Genomic DNA, 13,423 nt, shown 5'->3' on the forward strand with positions numbered 1-13,423 from the left:
GTTGCTGCTCTCTCTGATGCTGTCTGTGTGTTTTGGTGGTCCAGCGGGCAGGGGAAGGGAGATGTGGTGCTGGTGTGGAGTGTGCAGCCTAAAAATAGTTTTCCTCTTGTGCTCCATCTGAATGGGCAGCCACATATGACTGTACATGGATTGGTCTGATAGTCCCGTTTCGGTGTAAGAGACAAAATATCTTAGTTATGGCTTTGTTCTTCAGCTAACAATGGGTAGCTAAAAATATCCGACTTTGTTCCACTCAATAAAGCTCTCTCAAGGGGAGACACTAACGGTACGTTTTTGCCAAATCCTTGCAAAACACAGCCAAAGAAAATGCACATTTTTGCCAACAACTTTTCATAAAACATGGAACCAGCAGAAAACTCCATCCCGGCGCTGCTGCCTGCTCTGCTTCCAGGGACCTCCTCCCCGTGCCAGCATCCGGCTTTGGAATGTGGGCTGTGGGTGATGCGCCGCTCGTGCCTGGCAGGGGCACTTTGCCCCAGTGCTCCCAGTGGCGGGTGGTTGGTGGTCGCTGTGGTCTTGCTCCAATTCCCTTATTTCCCATTTGATGGCAGCCAGGGCTGGAGGGTGGCCAGGCCGGCCCCGTCCCGCTGTGCGAGCGCTGTGCTCGTGTTAAAAGCCTGGCAGGGCTGCTCGCAGCCTGACAGCCAAGAGGAAGCCAGCAGAGACCTCACTGAGCTGGCAGAGATGAGCTCTGCTGCGCTCACCCCATCTCCAAACAGAATCACCACGTCCCCACTGCTGCCATCCCGGCCCCTGGCTCCTCCCGACCAGGCAGGCACTGCATGGATGGGTGCTGCTCCCAGAGGAACCATCTCGCCACCAAGGAGCCAGCTTGCTCCTTGGGTGATGCTCACACCCTTGCCCTGCAGCATGGGCAGAGCAGGCCCGGGTGACCCCAGCTGAGGAAGCCCCTCTCTGGGACAGAGCTGGTTTGGATGAGCCACGGTGTTTGCAGCAGGCCATTTACAAGGAGCTGGAGCCCAGTTTGGGTTGGGCTGCAGAGCTGCCCAGCAGGTGCTTAGAACCCCAGCCTGGTTTGGGTTGGAAGGGACCTCAAAGCTCCTCCAGTTCCAACCCCTGCCACAGGCAGGGACACCTTCCACTAGAGCAGCTTGCTCCAAGCCCCTGTGTCCAACCTGGCCTTGAGCACTGCCAGGGATGGGGCAGCCACAGCTTCTCTGGGCACCCTGTGCCAGCACCTCAGCACCCTCACAGGGAAGAGCTTCTGCCTAGATCTAACCTGAACTTCCCCTGTTTCACTTCGAACCCATCACCCCTTTGTTTCCTGAGTGGGACCAAGGCTTGCTTTAGCTTTGCCCAGTATCAGGAAGGGATTGGGCTTCTTCCACCTTCTGTGGTCCTGCAGTTTTCCAGGGCTACAGATCATTCTTGCAGATCTTCTCTGAACACATCCCCATTTTCCAGCACCCCTCCTGTTGTGAGGGCACAATGACCGGTAGTGATCTCCCCAATTCTGGATGTCTCGCTGTGTGGTGGTTGCTCTCCAAGCCACAGCGCCAGGTCCAGAGCTGCCATTCAACCAGTTTCCACTGTGCCCCTTCCTGCAATCTTGTCATGTTGCTGCTTTTCTCCAGGGTCATTCCGTGTGCATGTGGCCGTGTGAAAGCCACTGGCATCAGGTGGGGACAGGAGAACAGGAAAGCATGTGGGTTGCAGCAGAAGCAGTTCCCTGTGCCAAGACCTGTGGAGCTTGTTCAGTGCCAGCGAGCAGCTGAGGTTGCTGATGGAGGAGGATGTGAGCCAGGGGACACTGTGGCTCTTCCACACACTGAAGCAAAGCCTCTTTCTGCCTGGTGCTTATCCTGCTCCTTCCCCTGCCCTTCATGGAGGACCTGTCTCCTGCTCAAAGGCTGAGCTCTGGAGGTGGAGGAGCACATCTGTTGGGAAGCAGGGGCTGCCCGACCTGATCCATGCAGCGGTTGCTGCTGCACTGTTCCAGGAATGTTCTTGCTTTATTTCTTGGCCTTCTTGCCTGTTCCTGGAGAGGTGCTGAGTTCATGGATGGCAGATTAGATGGCAGAGATCCCATCCTGCTCCTGGGCTCGGGGTGTGCACGCACCCCTTGGGGTGGGGAGTGTGAACACAGGATGCAGCTCCCTGAGCTGGAGGGCAGGGACCTGCCAGGATGTTGCTTTGCCAGATGTGACACATCTGTGACAGGGTTATAAGTCACCGCCTGCCTTTGGGGCCTGGCAGGCTGGTTGTGCATGTAGAATCATAGAATCACAGAATGGTTTGGGTTGGAAAGGCCCTCAAGTTTATCCAGTTCATCCAGTTCCAACCCCCTCCAGTTCCAACACCTCACACCAAACCATGTCACCCAGGGCTCTGTCCAGCCTGGCCTTGAACAATGCCAGGGATGGAGCATTCACCACTTCCTTGGGCACCCTGTGCCAAGGCCTCTCTCACTCTCACAGTAAATAACTTCTTCCTTATACCTAACCTCAACTTCCCCTGTTCCAGTCTGAACCCATCACCCCTTGTCCTGTCACTACAGTCCCTGATGAAGATGTCCCAGCACCGCCTGACTGCTCAGTGCAGGGAGTGTGCAGGTGGCCCCCTGCTCCTGAGGAAGCTCAGAGCATGGCTGAGGACATGGTGCCAGCTCAAGGCTTCCCTTGCCTGTGGGCCCATCAGCACAGCTCTGCTGGAAGATGGTCCAGAGACACAGCACAGACCTTTGCACCCAATGGAGCAGAAAGAGGCGATAGGCCCAGACATGGGGACTTCTGGCTTGCAGGGGTAGCTGTGGACATAGGGCATCATACATGAGAATGGCTCATCCAGCCATGGGACTTTCTAGCTACATGTTTGTGTCTGCACGGCCCCAAGATGGGATCTCATGACTAAGGGTTTATGAACGTGGCCTCCCCATGACCTGCTGTGGCCATCTCCTGTCCTGCAGCCAGTGCTGCTCATCAGGTGCTAATGGTTTAGCTTAAACCATGAGGTCCTTTCTGAGAGCCTCAGGTGGGACCATTGGATCGTCCAGATCTGTGTGTGTGGTGCCTGTGGCTTGCTGGTCAGCACGCTCTACGCTCTGGGTTCAAGAGCACTATGGGTTGTCCTGCTCTCTGGATTGTCCCTTCCACATCGTGGTGCTTAGCGAGTGATTCTGAAGCCAGAAGAGCCAGCGCAGTGACCTTCATGACTCTCTTCATGGCCCCTGCACCTGGGACCTGCCCATGGCCATTGTGTGATGTGTCCCAGGCACACAGCAGCCACCGGCTTGGTGCTGTTGGCACTGTCCTGGAGGAGGCTGGGGACACACGTCTGCCTTCTCTGACTCATGGTGATTTATGTCCCAACATCAAGCCAAAAATACACGCTGCGTGCACGGGCCCAGTTGGAACAGATGCAGAGGGCTTATCAGCCATCCCCAGGGACTTCCTGGCTCTGGACCTCATTGGGAGGGTGTGATAGCAACCAGCACCCTCTGGAATGGGGCCATGCCCTCTCTCTGAGCTCTGGGGTGCTCGTGCTGATGTTTGCTCATCTACCAGCACACTGTGCAGTGGGATTGCTGGTGTCAGCCCATGGGGAATCTCCTGGTGGGCCTGCAGATGTGTGATGAAGAACCTTTAGAACCAGTAGATGCCTTTGTAGAGCTGGGAAGGAGTTAAATGAACTAAAATAGATCCCAAGGTAAAGTGAGCAGGCTTTCCCACCCGTCCCTCATGCTGGGATAGGATTAGCCCAGCCTGATGCACCTCAATCCCCACCAGCTCCTGCTTTCCCTTGGGTCTGCCCCAGCCCTGCACAGTGCAGGCATCACAGACCTTGGGGTGCCAAGAGCTGCTCTTGGGGAGCCTCAGGGCAGCTTTGGGGCTTGCTCTGTGCTCACCCCCTTCAGACACGTGGCCGTGGGTGAGCTGAGCGTGCACTCACAGCCGCTCCTCGTCCTTTGCCCTCGAGCTGTGCTCAGAAGGGAGAGAGGACTTCACTGTGTATCTCAGTGATCACCATCCAGGCCTGGGCAGGCTCTGACCTCTCATGAGGAAGCCTGCCTGCGTCTTTGCACATTAGCAGCAGGAATGGTGCCCAGTCTGTTGATGTTCTTCATTCCCAGTAAACATCTAGGATACACCAGACACCTCAGCCAGGCTCCTGGCACCCTGCAGTGGTCCCTCTGCAGCATCCCTCTTCCCCTGCTAGAGCCTGTGCAAAGCCACTGCTGCTCTCTCTGTTGGCAGAGCTGCTTTTATCCTTTATGCTATTTTTCAGGCCTCCCAAGGCCAGTGCATCCCCACATGCTGTTGTAGCCAGTGGAGGGGAAGAAAACAAAGTGGCTGTGGCCTACTGAGGATGAAAGCCCAGCATACTGTGATTGAGAGAGGCTTGTCTGCTCCTAGGATGAGTTAGTGAGCAACAGGGTGATGCTGTTCCCATGGCACTTTACAGTGTATTACTCCCAGATTGAGTCGTGCAACTTCCCTGCATTTCTAGAAGCTAAACTGCTGTTGAGGGAGAGCAAATGATGAGGAAGCAGGGCTGAGCATCCCGCTGCAGGAGCTGGTCTCAAGGCATCCTCCAGGGACTTGCTGAAGTGCAGAGGGACCTGGGGCTGGGAGAGCGACAGAAAGCACATAGATCCAACTGGGTGTGGATCCAGATCCAGCACATGTCTGTGCGTGATCTTCCCTATCTGCACTGCAGGCTGATGCAGTAAATCCAAGCAGAGCCCTGCCAGAGCAGGTCCTTTTGCGGGGCTGCCAGGCAGGGCATGGGGAGGGCGTTTAACTACCAGCAGCAGCACATCTCGCTCTGGTTTGTGCTGCAAGTAACAGCACTGTGCGTTCACAGCTGATGGAGAGTCGCGGTGCTGTGAGGGACTTGTGTCGGCTCAGGAAAGCTTCCTGTGAGAGTCTTTTCCCTCCCAGTGTTGCCAGAAGAGCCTCAACTCCTGTCCCTGTGCCACAGGGGCTGCCCTGTGCCCCTGAGGAGGCCAGGGATGGATGCAGGCAGCTCGAGGAGTGCCCTATGCAGTGCATGCAGGCAGCTCGAGGAGTGCCCTATGCAGTGGGTGCAGGCAGCTCGAGGAGTGCCCTATGCAGTGCATGCAGGCAGCTTGAGGAGTGCCCTATGCAGTGGGTGCAGGCAGCTCAAGGAGTGCCCTATGCAGTGGATGCAGGCAGCTCGAGGAGTGCCCTATGCAGTGCATGCAGGCAGCTCAAGGAGTGCCCTATGCAGTGCATGCAGGCAGCTCGAGGAGTGCCCTATGCAGTGGGTGCAGGCAGCTCGAGGATTGCCCTATGCAGTGGGTGCAGGCAGCTCAAGGAGTGCCCTATGCAGTGCATGCAGGCAGCTCAAGGAGTGCCCTATGCAGTGCATGCAGGCAGCTCGAGGAGTGCCCTATGCAGTGGATGCAGGCAGCTCAAGGAGTGCCCTATGCAGTGGATGCAGGCAGCTCAAGGAGTGCCCTATGCAGTGGGTGCAGGCAGCTCAAGGAGTGCCCTATGCAGTGGATGCAGGCAGCTCAAGGAGTGCCCTATGCAGTGGGTGCAGGCAGCTCAAGGAGTGCCCTATGCAGTGGATGCAGGCAGATCAAGGAGTGCCCTATGCAGTGCATGCAGGCAGATCAAGGAGTGCCCTATGCAGTGGATGCAGGCAGCCAGCTGCGCTGCTGCTCCCAGCCTCGCTGCTTCAGGCACGGTCCTTCAGGTGGTGTTTGGGCTTGGTCCATCCCTTGGTCCATTTGGGACATGTCCTGACACTGGCAGTGTTCAAAGGCCAGGCTGGACAGAGCCTTGGGCTATGTGGTCTAGTGGAAGGTGTCCCTGCCCATGGCACGGGGTTGGATCTGGATGAGCTTGAGACCCTTTCCAACCCAAACCAATCTATGATTCTATTGGTCCTGGGCACAGTGTGATGAAGGCACCTGGGACAAGGGACAGGGATGTCACTTGGAACCATGACAGATGGTTTGCTCAGTGGGGAGGTGCATTTGGCTCAGCCCTGGGTGCAGGACGTGACCTGCTGCTGTCACTGGAGCACAAGGGACTTACTAAAGCTGGGCCATGAAGAGTGCACTGAGGAGTGATGCTTACAGCAGTTAACCCATAGCACACTGCCAGGTCTAGAAAAAGAGATAAGGGATGTCTGAGCGCGGAGTGGGAGGCAGCAGCTCTTTGGAGACGAGCAGGATGTGCCAAGAGCCCTGTGTTTGTGCTCTGGAGATGGTCAGCACTCCCGATAATGCATCCGTGCAGGCTCTTCCGTCGGGGTTCTCACCCGCGCAGTGCACCGGTGGTATCTGCTCCCCTGCGCCGCCTCCCCAGCACGCACGCTGGCTGCCCAGCTCCCCAGCCATTCCTCATGGAGAAATTCAACTTTCTGAAGTCTGCAAGCCTGCTAAGAATAAACCTAATAAATTAGCGAGCGCATTCAGAGCACACCCCTGCTCGCTGATCTGGCATTTTAATCTACTGGTGAAGATATCCAGAGTGTTTGCGCAGCGTGTGGCCAAGTCTTGACATCGTTGCATGCTGCTATTGTCAGTACAGCTCCTGACCCTTTGCAAAGGGATGGCAGGAGGAGTGGATTTATAAGAATCTTCCACTGGCGAAGGTAGCGGAGTTGTTCCTGCTCACACACGCGCTGGAATTATCTCCCTGAGCTCATCTTTGCCCGTTATTCCGATCCAGTGGATGAGATACCATTAAACAATGCAGCTGGTTTATGTTCTCCAGGGCTACGCATCCTCTTCAGTGACACACATTCTTTGCAGGTCAGTGGTAAAACATGTTTGATGCTGGCACACAGGCAGCTGGAGCAAACTAAAGCCACTCTTTCTCCTGGGGAATGATGGCAGTGGTAGCTGCAGGTTGGAATGGCCTCTGCCCTGTTAAGGCAAGAAGTGGAAGCTGGGAGAGGGGACTCATGGAAGCAAGACAAGGGGCAAACAGCTCAGTGCAGGGCCCCACACAGAGAAAAACCCCGAGGAATTTGAAAGTAGAAAAGCCTCATTTTCTTGAGAAAACAATTCATAAAAAGTTAATTTGGAAAAGGATGGAAAAGGAGAGCCATGAAAGAATAAAAGAGCTGTAAAGGGCAAGGTAAGGCAGAGGCCACAAATGCCCTGCTGTGATATGAGAAGGGGAAGGAAGTTACTGGGTCTGCCTGATACTCAGTAAAGGTGAACCTGGCCAGCTCTCTGTCCCTTCCCAAATTCACCTTCCACACTGCTTGACCATAACTGACCCTTCATGTTGGAGGCCTGTTCAGCAACCTTGGGTCCTACGCAGACCCACAGAGTTCAGAACACCTTGGCTCCCAGGCTGCCAGGGTAAGGAGGTCCAAGCGAGCAGGTCTGGGAAGGAGGAGAGGTTGCTTCTGCCATGTTCCATGATTTAACAAAGCTCTGTGAGATCAGTGCAGCTCTAACAAATGGGCATAGCTTTTTTGTAGCAACCTCACCAGGAAAAATGCCCATGTTGAAGCCTTTGCTGTCAATGAGGCATGACTGAAAGGGGACAGTGGGACTCGGCCTTTAAATATGAGCAAAGTCATCAGGAGTAGTGGTGGTTTAATTTTCAGAGTTCCTTTTCATCTTTGTTTGCACTAAGAGGCCTTCAGATACCTTTGTGACTATCCAGTCTGGATAGCAGGGGTAATCTGAGCCCAGATTTATTCCTGAGCAAGCAACCAAGCATGATGCATCATTTACTCATGGTGGAGATTCCCACACTGCCTCAGTAAATTGCTTCAGTGCCAGTAAGGGTGATGCCACGTTACTGGTTTCAGTTTGCCTAACTTTAGGTTCCGCATGTTGGATCACACTAAAGCTCTGTCTGTGAGGCTGGAGAGTCTTCTGTGGGGAAATCCCTGTGGTCTAGATACCACAGCAAGCAGAACACGTTGAGCTCTGGCGGTGTCTCACTGCAGGGCTGGTCCTCTTTGGTCATCCTCATGGCTTTCCCTCCAATCTCTCAACATCCTGGTGCACAGTGAGACCCAAAACCATGTTCTGGCCGGACACAGGTGCCAAGTGTGGGGCAGTGTAATTTCTGGAGGCTGCTGGTGTCCTTTTGGCCACCTTCACGTGTGAGGAAGGTACAGCCAGACTCCCATGGGTCTCACAGTCACCGCTCCCCAGGACAGAGCACCCTCACTTGTGTTTGTGGCTGATAATCTGTGCCTTGTTCCTAGATGTATGACTATATTTGGCTGTATTAACTCTGCTTGTGCCCAGTGTAACCAGCAACCCAGGCCATTCTGCAGCAGTGAGCTGGCTGCTCCTCTCTTTGCTGGTCTCACAAGCTCAGTGTCATCAGCAAACATTGCCACAGATGATTTAATAGTTCTTGCAGATCATTGATAAAACTGCTGAGTAGCAGAGGGGCAGGACCCGGCCCCTGGGGACCCCACTGAACCCACCCTGCTGGGTGAGGAGTTCCTACTTACAATTGCATCTGAGACACGTCACCTAGCCAGCTGCGAATCAATTCCATATGTGCCATGTTGATCGTGTATTGTTCTAGTTTCTTCATCACACTGTCACACAGGACCAAGGCAGTTGCCTTGCAGAAGTCTGTTCCACCACCAATATTGTTTTTCTCAATCAAACAATTTCAGGGAGAAAATGGATCCGAGTTTGACACGTTCTGCTTTCCACAGCCTGTGTCAATTTGCATTAGTCATATTTGACTTAAATCTCTATTTGTTGTATGCTGTGGCAGCCTTTGGAGGTGAGTGCCTAGCGCTAATGCCAGGCTGGCCAGTATCTGCTCCAGCCAAACACTTCCATAAACGCTGGCTTTCTTCTATTGCTGTTGTTTGCTGTAGCACATCCATCCACAGATAGAATAAGACACCCAACAGCTTCAGAAAGAGCTATATTTATTCCCTTTATATTGAGAGAAATGGCTTCTCATTAGCTTCAGGTTTGCAGCCCATACGTTGTCCTCAGCTCTTGGCTTTCCTTATAGGCTCTCTACAGTTTCACACTTCTCATTCATTATTGCCAGTTTCCACTTTCTTAAGTTATAGATGCTCTTCTTTGACACAGTTGTCTTCACTTCCCCCTCAAGCCAGAGGGATGGTTTTTGTCTTTTTGCTTTAACCAGTGTTGCATCTTTCTCAATTGTGGGATTGTGGTTTTGGGGCAGCGCGTCAAATGTTTCCCAACAATTCCCACTTAGCATTCACGTTTTTCTGATTAAATTCCTTCTCCCAATTGATTTGGTTCCTAATTGTTTTCAGCTCTCTTAAACTCAAATCTTTTTAGCATTAAGGCGATGTATTTTCAGAGCAGAGCTTCACTTGAAATGTTTTCTTCATTGTCATTTTGCTCGTCAGTCAAATGAAAACAAACACCAACTCTCAGAGACATTTGGCAGCGTTGTAGGGTCACAGAAGTGGGAAACGCAAACCCTTCTTGAGAAAAGATGTTTTCCTGAAGTGTTGTTTTGTCAAAATCCATGTTAATTTGACTGAAATGAGGCTTGTCTAAAATCCAGCAGCATGAAGGTGCCATTGTCCCTCTTTTAGCAACTGAAGATTGAGACATTTAGTCTGAAACTCCAGATTTCCCCTCCATTTTGAGTTTGGCAGCTAAACAGGAGGAACTCTGCAGTCAGTGTGTGTGGAGCTGTGCAGATGGCACTGGAAACCCAATTTCCTTTTTTCTTTGTTTTGGTAGGAAATGTACGCTCTTGAAACGGTGACTTTGACACCCAAAGCGCCGCATTCCAGTGACAAAACTCTAGAGCAAACACTTGCGACTCATTCTGTGGAAGGTGCCTACAGCTCAATGTCTCTTGTGGCCCAGCTCATGGCAGGACTTGTGTCCATGACGAGAGGGTTATGGCTGTGGATACGGCTGAACAAGCCATTGCAGGCACAGAAAACCATGGGGGGCGGGAGGGCAGAGCGACCACTCAAGCCATGGGGTTGGGTCTCTGCTGACCCACAGGAGTTGTCAGCACAGTCCCAGTCTGTGCTTGCTTCTGGTCAGGATGCTCTGGTTGTGTGGAGCCTTCATGAACTCTTTGCTTTCCCTCACCCTCCTCTGGCTCAGACCCTGGGGCAGGCTCTGAGCTTTCCCCAGCCCTGGCAGCAGCCTCTGGGGTAAGATTACAGGACAAGATTACAGGACTCAACGTGTCATTCTCGTGTCACTTTCTCATTCACAGTTCAGCATCTGCAGAACCATTTACTGGTTTGCAAGGACTAAAGGCATCATCTGCTCTGACCCCTGCAGAGCAGGCCAGGGGCTTCCATCTGCTCATTCTTGCCTCCTGCCTGCAGTGTCTGGTCAAGAAAAAGCATTTCTTTTCCAGTGAGGTGCCCAGTGTTGAATTCAAGCTGCCTTGCTGAAAGCAGATCTGCTGCATCCCCAGCCAAGTTGGTCCAAAGGGCCAATAGTGCTCAGTGTTAAAAGTGCATCGCATATTTCTGTGTAGACCCTGGGGTTTGCTTGCCAGATGAAAGAGCACTCTGCCAGAGAGGTCTCCCTCCCACACTGGTGTTGCTGGATAACTGGAGACGCTCCTGCTTGCTGTGGAAAAGAAAGCTCCTTATTCCTGGGAGAGCTCCTGGTTTCCTCCAGATCTTTCATTCCCAGAGCCCAGAGCAGCCCAGACAGGCTTCTCTCCCAGCTCCCATCCTTCTCTTCTTCTGCTTCCTACCCTGAGGAGACTTGCACACGCTTCGAAGGGTAGTATTTCTTTGATGGGATGCTTCCTCATGGCTTCCCTTCACCATTATTGACCTGTCCATCATGCACACCCTTTCCTCAGCTGCTTTACCAAGTGCTGTTGCACCCCACCGTTGGCCCTGGACTCAGCAGCAGTGGGGCTTTCAGTGATGGACAGACCTGATGGACCCTGTCACGTTGGCTGGTTCTTCCATGCCACCAGGACTCCCCAGATCCTGAGTGCCTCCCTTGGGGCAGCATAAAAGCAAAAGCAAAGCAGGAACAACGTGGTCATTCTTGGCTCCCTCGTACCCTAAACTCAGGAGCCTTTTGCTGACCCTAAGGAATCATAGAATGGTTTGGGTTGGAAAGGACCTTGCAGTCATCCAGTTCCAACCCCCAGGAAGGGCCAGTGCCTGTGGGGCACACTCCTGGGAGATGCCCCATTGCAACATCCAGGTCTGCTCCTGCTCTGCTCCTCTCCTGCAGCCCTGGGTCACGTAGCTCGTGCTTGGAGCAGGCCAGACAGACTCTCTGGCAGACTCTCTGGCATCGCTTTTTCAAGCCTGATTAATGGAGCTTGAGCTCTCCTCCAGATTGAACTCAAGAAAATACCATTATCTCCTGTGCAATGACTCAGATATTGTATTGCAACATCTCGTTGGTAATGTCAGATCGCAGGCAACGATATTAAAAATGAACATTTTACCCTGGACAGGGTATTAACTCTGAAATGAAATCTGTATTTATTGCCTTTAGCCACGAGCATCTGGGCTCTTCCAGAATAAATGTTTTTAGTTCCTTGCAGGAAGATTCTGGCATTTATAGGCCAGACGTTTCTAAGGGTGACATATACCTCTTGTGCACACCCTGGGTGATAACCCTGGCTATGGGTTACCATGCCATGTGATGTCATGGCAGATATGATGAGCTCATACCCTCTTATGCTGCACTGAGATGAAATAAGCACCGAGTCCCAGAGCAGCTCCTTTCTGACCGAGGGCACGTGGCAAACACCAGCCACATCCATTTGTTTAGTGTCTTTGGCCAGTGCCTGGGGACAGCAGGTCCCGGAGGTGTGAGGATAGAGGGGGCTGTCTGTGGGATAAGCTTCATCCCCAGCAATAGGGCACCAGCCCTGGAATGGCGGGGATGACAGCCCTTGTCAGCAGTAGGAAAGCCACATAGAATCATGGAATGGTTTGGGCTGGAAGGGACCTTAAAGCTCCTCCAGCTCCAAGCCCTGCCACGGGCAGGGACCCCTTCCACTGTAGCAGCCTGCTCCAAGCCCCTGTGTCCAACCTGCCCTTGAGCACTGCCAGGGATGGGGCAGCCACAGCTTCTCTGGGCACCCTGTGCCAGCGCCTCAGCACCCTCACAGGGAAGAGCTTCTGCCTTAGATCTAACCTGAATCTCCCCTGTTTAAGTTTGAACCCATCACCCCATGTCCTATCGCTCCAGTCCCTAATGAAGAGTCCCTCTCCAGCATCCTTGTAGCCCCCTTCAGACACTGGAAGCTGCTCTGAGGTCTCCACACAGCTTCTCTTCTCCAGGCTGAACAGCCCCAACGTTCTAACCTGCTGCTGTCCTGCTGTCCCTGGCATGCAAGTGTGTGCCATTCTCCAGCACAGAGGTGAGCACAGTTTCCCTGGAAAGCTGGGGAAGTGCTGCAACCCCCCAGCTTTCCCACCTGCTCCCCTTGGATGGAGGTGCAGCAGCAAAGTGGGCTGCAGGTTTCATTTGTCCAGGGTGAGTGAGATGACATTGAGTTTGGCATATAGAATCATAGAAGAATCATAGAACTAAAGAATCATAGAACCAAAGAATCACAGAACCATAGAATCATAGAACTGTAGAACCATAGGATAGTTTGGGTTGGAAAGGCCCTTAAGATCATCCAGTTCCAACCCCCGAATGGCCATGGGGAGATGCCTGCCAGCAGTGCACCCTCACCCAGGTCACAGCAGCTCCATGTCATGTGCTGAATGCAGGTGCTGGAATCAAACCCTGGTGGCTTTGTTTGAATGCAAGTGGTTTATCAGGGGAACTCTTTGGTTGAAAACCAGCAAGGAGGGATGTTGAGAGGCTGATTTTGAAAGGAGGATTTTCAGGTTGATTCAGCTTGCGTAATTATTTCTTTTACTTTCAATGTATTCCCTTTTTTGGACCAATGTTTGCAATGGCTCTTGGGTTGGGTTGAGCTGTTCTGGGTGAGTTTCTGGTGGTGCCCGGCTTTCATGCCAGTGTTCCTGGGCTGTGCTTCCTGGGAGGTAGGAACCATGCAGAGCCAGATGCCTGTGCCAGATACACCTGGAACCTCCACATGGCAGCTCCTGATGAAATCCTGCCAAACCAGCTGTCCAGTGGTGTTCCCAGTGCCACCGAGTGCCTTCAAGCATAGCAAACACGGCCAGCTCCTTCCTCAAAGCATCTTAACTCTGTGATCACACTGGAAGGGGAAAGAGAACCAACCCCCCAAGCTTGCTTCAACATCAGCATGATGTGCTTTGCACTCCCTAATCGTGGCAGCGTGGGTTCTCCCAGAGCCTGTGTTGATGCTTTAGGGCACTTCCATGTGCACGCCATGGGGTTCCTCTGCCTGCTCCCATGCAGGGCTCTTGCTCTTCCCTCCCCACCTTTCTTCCCATCAGTGAGCTGAAGCTGCAGCTCTTGCCTTGCATTTCCACCGTGTGGCTCGGGGTGGCTGCTGTCCCATGGGACATGAGCAGCTGGCTCCAGAACATC

The 13,423-nt window shown here is 53.1% G+C and overlaps 2 protein-coding genes across 5 annotated transcripts in view; both read left to right on the forward strand.

The window, feature by feature from the left end:
* Positions 1-13,423, forward strand: part of SHISA6 (shisa family member 6) — a 542,762-nt gene that overhangs the window by 449,264 nt on the left and 80,075 nt on the right. The window lies entirely within an intron of this gene.
* MYOCD (myocardin) overlaps positions 1-13,423 on the forward strand; it is a 224,762-nt gene that overhangs the window by 1,552 nt on the left and 209,787 nt on the right. The window lies entirely within an intron of this gene.

Source organism: Pezoporus occidentalis, unplaced genomic scaffold, assembly GCF_034315485.1.
Source record: "Pezoporus occidentalis ecotype Australia unplaced genomic scaffold, CSIRO_AGI_Poc_V1 ctg148, whole genome shotgun sequence".
NCBI classification, from domain to species: Eukaryota; Metazoa; Chordata; class Aves; order Psittaciformes; family Psittacidae; genus Pezoporus; species Pezoporus occidentalis.